The sequence below is a fragment of the Balaenoptera ricei genome, chromosome 7 (genome assembly GCF_028023285.1).
Source record: "Balaenoptera ricei isolate mBalRic1 chromosome 7, mBalRic1.hap2, whole genome shotgun sequence".
Taxonomy (NCBI): Eukaryota; Metazoa; Chordata; class Mammalia; order Artiodactyla; family Balaenopteridae; genus Balaenoptera; species Balaenoptera ricei.
This window is the reverse complement of record NC_082645.1, coordinates 95,117,356-95,125,080: the sequence shown is the minus strand read 5'-3', so window position 1 is coordinate 95,125,080 and position 7,725 is coordinate 95,117,356. Positions and strand designations below refer to the sequence as shown.

General features: G+C 37.8%; 1 protein-coding gene across 3 annotated transcripts in view; it reads left to right on the top strand.

Moving 5' to 3' along the window:
• Positions 1-416: 416 nt before the first annotated feature.
• Positions 417-7,725, top strand: part of KANSL1L (KAT8 regulatory NSL complex subunit 1 like) — a 155,073-nt gene continuing 147,764 nt past the window's right edge. Inside the window, exon 1 of one of the 3 annotated variants that reach the window (XM_059928605.1) lies at positions 417-618. The gene's annotated coding sequence lies outside the window, so the exon portion shown is untranslated. The remainder of the gene's footprint in view (positions 619-7,725) is intronic. The other 2 variants (XM_059928604.1, XM_059928601.1) reach the window with 2 other exon arrangements.

Genomic DNA, 7,725 nt, shown 5'->3' with positions numbered 1-7,725 from the left:
CCCTCCAGCGGCGGGGCGGGATGGTCTGGCCGCCAAGGAGCCGGCGCGGGCGGCAGGGCGTAAGGCAACCTGACTTTCCTCTCGCTTTGTTTTTGCTGTCACGGTGGTACAGAAATAGCAAAGCAGGGGCGGGAAGTCGCCCGGGTGTGTGTGTTTTTCCCCGCTGGCACGGGGACTACAGAAGGAGGAAGCAGGAGCAGCGCGGAACCCGCCCGCCCCCTATGCAGCAGCGTTCAGGCGCCGACCTCCAGCCCCTTCCAGAACGCTCAGTGCCGCTTCTGCGGGTCCCGCCCCCTGCCGGGGTTTCCCCGCCACCCGAGCTCATTTGCATGGCGCTGCCCCTCCCCCGCTGCCATTGGCCGGCGCCGCGCCCCGCCCACTGCCCCTCCATCACGGCAGGGGTCCGTCCCCCGAGCCGCCCGGAGCTGCGGGCAGCTGGCGGACTGTTAAACCGCGGCGGCGGCGGCGGCTGGGGCGGGAGCGGGACGCGCTCTGGATGCGAGTCAGCGGCGCCCCGGGTTGGGGGAGGCGGGCGGGCAGCTAGAGATCACCTCAGCAGCCCCCACCACAGCCGGACCGAAGGTGCGGCGGCGGAGGGGAGCCAGGGCGCCCCAGCAGGCGAGTGGACGGCGTCTTAGCGGCGGGCTGAGCGGGGTGGGTCTCCTCAGCCGGGGACTGCGGCAGCGCGGGAGGGGAGAGCGGAGGAGACCGCTGGGTGGACTTGCGGGCCAGGCGACCGATCGGCAGCCCTTTCGCACCCCCCCCGAATCCTCTGAGCTGTTGGATTCTACCTCCCGGCACCGGATCGCGCTCTACGGCAGGGGTCGGACCGCAGCCAAATTTAAACGGCTAAACCTAACAGCTTTGGCAGAAGCTGAGGGGAGGGAAGGGGTGGAGGGAGGGGTGGGGGCGGATCTTAGCACGGTCACGTGGGGGCAGGGGAGGGGCTTGGCAAGCCTCCCTTTTGTTTTGGCTGGCGCGTGCGCAGAGGGCCGAACACGTGGTCTTCTGGGCCCGCCCCTTGCCTCGCTGGCCGCGCTTTCCTGGCTGTGGTTGTGGTGTCGGCTGTTTTGGGGAGTCTCTGAGGCGGAGTTATTTGCGTTAGATGGAACCTTTGTTTTATTTATCTTCACTTTATTTCAGGCAAACGTTGATTTGGCCTTTAGAATTACGTGGGATGGAGGAGAATCTAGAGAATTGTTGAGGAATGGTGTTGCCACGTTTGTGCCGCTTCTCTGCGTGCTGAAGGGATTGATGTTGCCGGAAAATTTGAGGATACTTGGTGTTTGGTAGCAAGAAATACAAGACTATGTTCTGGTTATTAAAGAAACTACTGGAAAGAGGCTAGCTTTACAGCCGAGAGGGAAGGCACTGGCTGGATCTTGTGATGTTTTCTAACTCCGAGAGAATTAGTATTTGGTTCGTTCTCTGCCCGCTCTGCTCCGGGCAGGACCCACTTGTCCCTTCCTCTCGGATCAGCGGTCCGCGGGGATTGATTTTTTTTTTTTTTCTTCTTTCTTTCTTTTTAAACTGTGGGGAGCACGTCACTTTTTGATAACCCAAACTGTAGTCAGCTGGCGAGATTTAAGAAGATTACTTTCTTCGTCTTTCCTTAACCAGTTTGCTTAACTTCGTGCTGAGTTTGGGTCAGTAGGATGTTATTTTAAATTCCGACCGGATGGGGCAGGTTTATCAGCAATAAAACCTAAGTGAGATATTTACCAGTACTGCAGGCAAAACCGACCGTGTTTTAGACTAGGAAAAAGTGGCTCAAAAAAATAATTAAGCATTAGCGAAAAACCTGGTGTTCTGGAATGCGGATTGCTTGGGAAAGGCTTAGCAGTGAGTGGTCCCGGCTGTTTCCAATTCTTACTAGCTGTTTTCTTGGGCAGGTTACAACCTCTCTGATCTCAGTGTTTCCTCTTGTAAATAGTTTTATAATGCTGTCCTTGCCTTAAGAGGTTGTTATGAGAATCACATGTTTTGTGTTAGTAAAAGTGATTTATAATCTTTACCAGCACTACAAATACAGAAATTGACAGGTAATACGGTTTTATAACAAAAGTCCGTTGTTTTTTTAAGCCAGCATGCTGGAAGAATATAAACGATGAATGAATCATGAAATAGGATATATCTGAATATCTTCAAAATCTGTTGTAACTATTATCTTTGATTCTCTGTCATTTTCCACTTTCTTAATCAGATCAATGTCAAGCTTGCTACCATTTCCTCATAGTTTTAATCTAGATAGATTACCATTACTTCTCTTACCCAGCCCTTCTGGGTTAATTTTATACATGAAATTTTTCTTAATCCAGGCCGATTTTGTCACACTGATTTTTTTTTTTTTACATTTACTGTGTGTGTGTGATATGTGCCTTTTCAAATAACAATTGCTTATTTTTAAATAATCTTATAATTTGGAAAATGAAGACGGGTGCAAATAAGAAAAACACAAATAAGTTGTATTTTAACTATTTTCCTATGCATATTTGTGTATTTTTCCTAAAAGTGGTATCATTTTAACTTTATCTCATAAACAGTACCATGTTCTTAGTCATTGAAAAAATTATTTTTGGCACCTCGATGTTATATCATGTAACTTTCATATTTAAAATTTTCCTGTTGGCAGATGTTTGGGATGTTTCTAATGTTTTGCTGATGTAAATTTCACTACAGAGAATAGCCTTTTACATAAATCTTTGGAAAATTTTCCCCTAGATTTGTAAAAGAGGAATTACTGGGGGGGTGGGGGTGGGGTGTGTGTGTGTGTGTTTGTGTTTTAAGGCTCTTGCAACATCGCCAAATTACCTTCCAGAGTATTATATTGTTTAATACTCATCTATTGTATCAGCATGCCTCACATTACATCTTTATTCATCATCTGGGATTAGCAATAAAACAAAAAAAACCTTGCTTTCATTAGCATAAAATTTTTTTTTCACGTGTGTCTGTGATACATGTGTTTTATTAGAAGCTGCTTGAGGAAGAGGAATATATTTCGTATTTGATGTGCTGCAAACCACATAGTGGGTGCTCAATAAATACTTGCAACTTGACTATTAATATTTATCTTTTTGACCTCTGAAAGGTCAGGAAATTATATCTTGCTTTTTTGTCTTACTCAATTTAGGAGTACACTGTTGGCAGTATACTATTATTGTTTGATTCATTACTTTGAGTACTCCGTTCAGGTGGGACCTCACTGATCTTACCACAGTTGTCTTCTAGTGACTTCTCATTGTCCAACTGCTGTGTTATCCAAGAACTCCATCCAGTTTTGATGCCATTTATCATAATAACTTGGATGAGTGAATAAAGGAAATAGTCTATCTTGTGTGGAATTCACTTACAAATTTCACTTTAATTGTTCGATATTCACTTGTAGCCTTTTCTGTGTTTGAAGGAAAAAAAGCCTACTGTCTAAAGTTACTTTGTTTCATTATTCAGATTGTTCTTGATAGCACAACTATTAATTAATTACCTTTAACATCTTTTACTGCCTTTAACCTTACTCGTCATATGTATTTTTTACTTGCTCAGTTATTTATCGCTCTTCCTGTCCTTTTACATTTGTCTGTACTGTATTAGTAGTTGAAGGAGGCTGAAAGCTGTCTCTTTCAGGTTTAGAAGATTGTTTACTGATTGGGTTCCTCAAGTTATAAACAGCAAAGAATGAGACTGCTTGCACCTGAAGTGTCAGCTAATAGGAAATTAGCAACCCGTTTACTGACTTTAAAGCATCTCGTCTATTATACCTCTATTGTTAAAGTCCTTACTATATCACAGGACTATAATGGAATACTGTACATAATGATGACCCTCAGTCATCAATACAATCCTACATTACTTTCAGTATGTTTGACTTAGAAAGGCAAGGAAGGTGTATTCATTTCCAAAAAATTTACTTTTTTTTCCCTTTTAAATGTTCTGAAGAGATTGCACTGAACTGTGCTTGTTACTCTGTGTGGGGTAAATAAACCAGCAAGTGTTAATAAAAATGGTAATATTGTACTTGCCTGTAGACAGTCTGTAATGAAAATCTGAAAACGATTCATAATGAAAGTTTTTAATACTTGGTAATATTTTTAGGTTTTCAGGAACACTTTATTTCTATATGGATGTGACAGTTCTCTTGCAGAATTGGGAGAAAATGCAATCATTTATAATATTAAGGCTTTGTTAATATTTCTAATGAATTTTTAATTTATTTCTAATCCTATAAGATCAAGAATCTTCAAGCATGTTGTTTAAAGTAATTAAAAAAATTTTTTTACTTGGTAGTAGATCATTAATCAATGTTTAACCACATGAAATTAAGTTGGAGCCAAAATGTATATAACGAGCAAATGTGATAGTGCTAAATCTAAACGTAAATTTCTGGATCTAAGTTGATGTACACAGAAAAAAAATGACTCATTTATATTCCTATGAGTCATGCATTTATAACTGAATAGTAATAATTCTGCTTGAAGTTTGAAGTATGATCTGTTTGATGTGTTATGTGGCCACCCAAGTGGCTTTATCTTTAATTAAATTCCTTTAGTCTTCAAAGAGAATTCCTTTTTAGGCATAGTTTTCAAAGTGGAAGAAGTTCTAGCTTTAAATGTTACTGAATAGAAAGTACTGAGCTAACTGTACCTTGGTCATGCCAATTACTACAGTGTTTTCTGCTGTAAATTGAGAATGCCCATTTGTAGCATAAAGAGATCTTGAAAACACAACAGTGTATTTTGTATCTTCCAGTAGTTCCTATATTTTTGAGGAATAAAATTATACCAGTGTAAACTCTTTCTCATTACTTTTATTGACTTAATTGGTTTAATTGACTTAATTTAACTTTATGAGTTACAAATTAGAAACTTTTAATCCCCTTATATTTCAGTAATGTTTGGAAGAGCTGCTCAAATTTTGCTAAAAATTTTTTTCCTGCTGCTTCTCTTTTATTATAATGGATCAGCTATCTGAAACACATTAAAGTTGTAAGTGTGGAAATAATTTAATATTTGTCTCTGCTTCAGGGTTCTCCCCTCTCTCAAAATGCTGTTGGTAGTCTTTTCACTTTCTTTTAACTTAAGGATGAATCTGCCTTCTTTACGATACTTTTATTCCTAGTTTATGTTACTGCATTGAAGAGAATTGGGATTATCCAGATTTCAATTGAAAGAGTAAATTTAATGTTCAGAGGGTAGATAGTGATTTGATATTCCCCATGGACTATATGGAATATACATGTGCGTGCTAGAATGTAAGTCACAGTCAGATCTGGAGTAGTATTTTAGGGGATGGAAAATCATATTTGGTTTTTAATTTTTAATGTTCATTCTCAGGAGGAAGAGTGGTTCTTATTTATAATTGTCTAGATTCTTAGTTTCAGCTCTGAGGATAGACTAGATTAGCTAACTTTTGATTTTCTTTAGACCGTATGCCAAAAATTATTTGGTGTATGTGACCTGCATAGTAATTATAAAGACCTGGTTACTAGTGTTGGGATCAATTCAATAATTATTGTTATCATAATTATCTCACTGTACATGCAGCTTTTGAGGGATGACATGATGGTATTTACTATATCTCATGATGTCCAAGGGACCAGATTGTATTTAATTAATGCTAAATTCATAAATACATATGATTTATAAATCTTAAAGATTAAGTCACTAATTGAAGCATTTTGGAGACAACAGGGCAAGGCTCCTTATTTTTAGTAATGTAATATCAGAACAACTAATTTCTTCCTTAACTCACAATGAATGTTCATTGGATTAAATTGTAGACCCCAAATTAGAATTTGTAGTATAGACTTGACTTTACAATTCCCCCATTTTTCTGAATTTGATTTTATTTATAATAATGAAATTTAATATAGCCAAAAAGAAAAAAACTGTTTTGATTCTTTGTAGTTTTTAAATGCTTGTAATTTAAATGAATAAACTTTGGCTTGTGTTACTGAAATTTTCTCTCTGGTTGGTAGTTTTTTAAGATACTTCTAAGAAAATGCATATATATTGAAATCTGGACTTTTTGCTATAGGGTTGTTTACTTGGTGGATTATCTGTAATAGTTTTACAATGGATTGGTTTTGGGTTTTGGTTGTTGTTGTTTTTGGGATTTTTTTGGCCACCCCTAAAATTTCTGGGCTGTGGATGTGCTAAGGAATTATTATTATTTATTTATTTTTACTTAAATTGGAATGCAGGTTGAAAACTCTGTTGTACAACATGAAAGTGAAGTTCGTGCCCAGGAAATATAATTGATTTTTGGATTATCTAGAACTATTGCCTCTTAACAGATAATCAGAATTTATCTGGTTGCTTTCTTTGAAAGGGTGATATGATTTCTTGCAGTTTTGCTTCTTAAATCCTGTTAGCTTACTATTTTAGTTTCTGTATGTTGTGGTTAAGGAAGTTTAGTTGTTTTTTTCTCAGTTTTATTCTTTCCAGTTTCTTTAAAGTCCTATGTCATGGACTGACTAAATTCTTTTTAGAGAAGGGACCTAGTTTCCTTGAGTATCTTGGGTGTATATAAAATAAATAATCATCAAAGATGATAGTGGTGCCGAGAGTAAATAGAATACAGTGTTTTAGCAGCTAGAAAGAAGTTTCTTAGATTTAGGTAAGATCCAAATACTTTTTTTCGACCCAATATGTGCATAATTAGAAACTGAATAATTAGAAACCAGAATAATTAGAAACTGAATATTCATAAGAAGAACAAGATGCTTAGAAAACTCTTTAAGGATTTGCTTTTTTCACATTCTTTTTGTATAACCTAAGCATAAGTGTCTAAAAATACTAAACAGTATATTTGGCTAAGAACTTTGGGACTGAAATATTTTAGTTAAGGGTTGATTCCTGTTTACTTTAGGGGTACCGTATACTTTATACTGTCCAGTACAGTAATCCTTAACCACATGTGACTATTGAGCACTTGAAATGCAACTAGTCCAAATTGACTTGTGCTAAATGTAGAATGAACACTGTATTTTGAGACTTTAGCACACATAAAAAAGAACATGTCTCATAAAGATATTTTTATCCTGGTTACAGGTTGGAGTCATATTTTCTATATAATGGGTACAATGAAATTCAAATTTCATATGTTTCTTTTTACTTTTTAAAATATATCTAGTAGCAACTTTAAAATTACATATTTAGCTCACATCATACTTCTATTGGACAGCAATGTTCTATACTAATATTTCCCAGCCTTAAGACTCCTTTCACAATAAAATATCTTATGAATCCTTTTCCTTGAAATTTTTAAATGATTTTATTATTTTGGATGGTATTTATTGAGGAAATATTTATTAAGGGCCTACTATGTGCCCAACAATATTTTAGGACACAGCAGTGAATGAAAACATTCAGATCCTGCCTTCATGCAGCTTTCATTCTAATGGGAAAAATGTATGATAAATAATTTTTAGTAAAAAAAAAAATTAATGAACTATTATTTGTTCTAAGCATACTATTGGCTATTATATATAATTTCATGTAATATAATTTTAATGCAGTACTTCATTTATTGAATGACATATGCTATTTAATTTGGCATTTATCTTGCTTTGTGTTCTCTGCATTTCCTGGTTCTGTGGCTTGATGTCTGACATTAATTTGGAGGAATTCTCAGTCATTATTTCTTCAAATATTTCTTCTCTCTTCACCTTCAGTATTCCCATTACATGTATGTTAACGCCTTTTGTAGTTGACCCACAATTCTTGG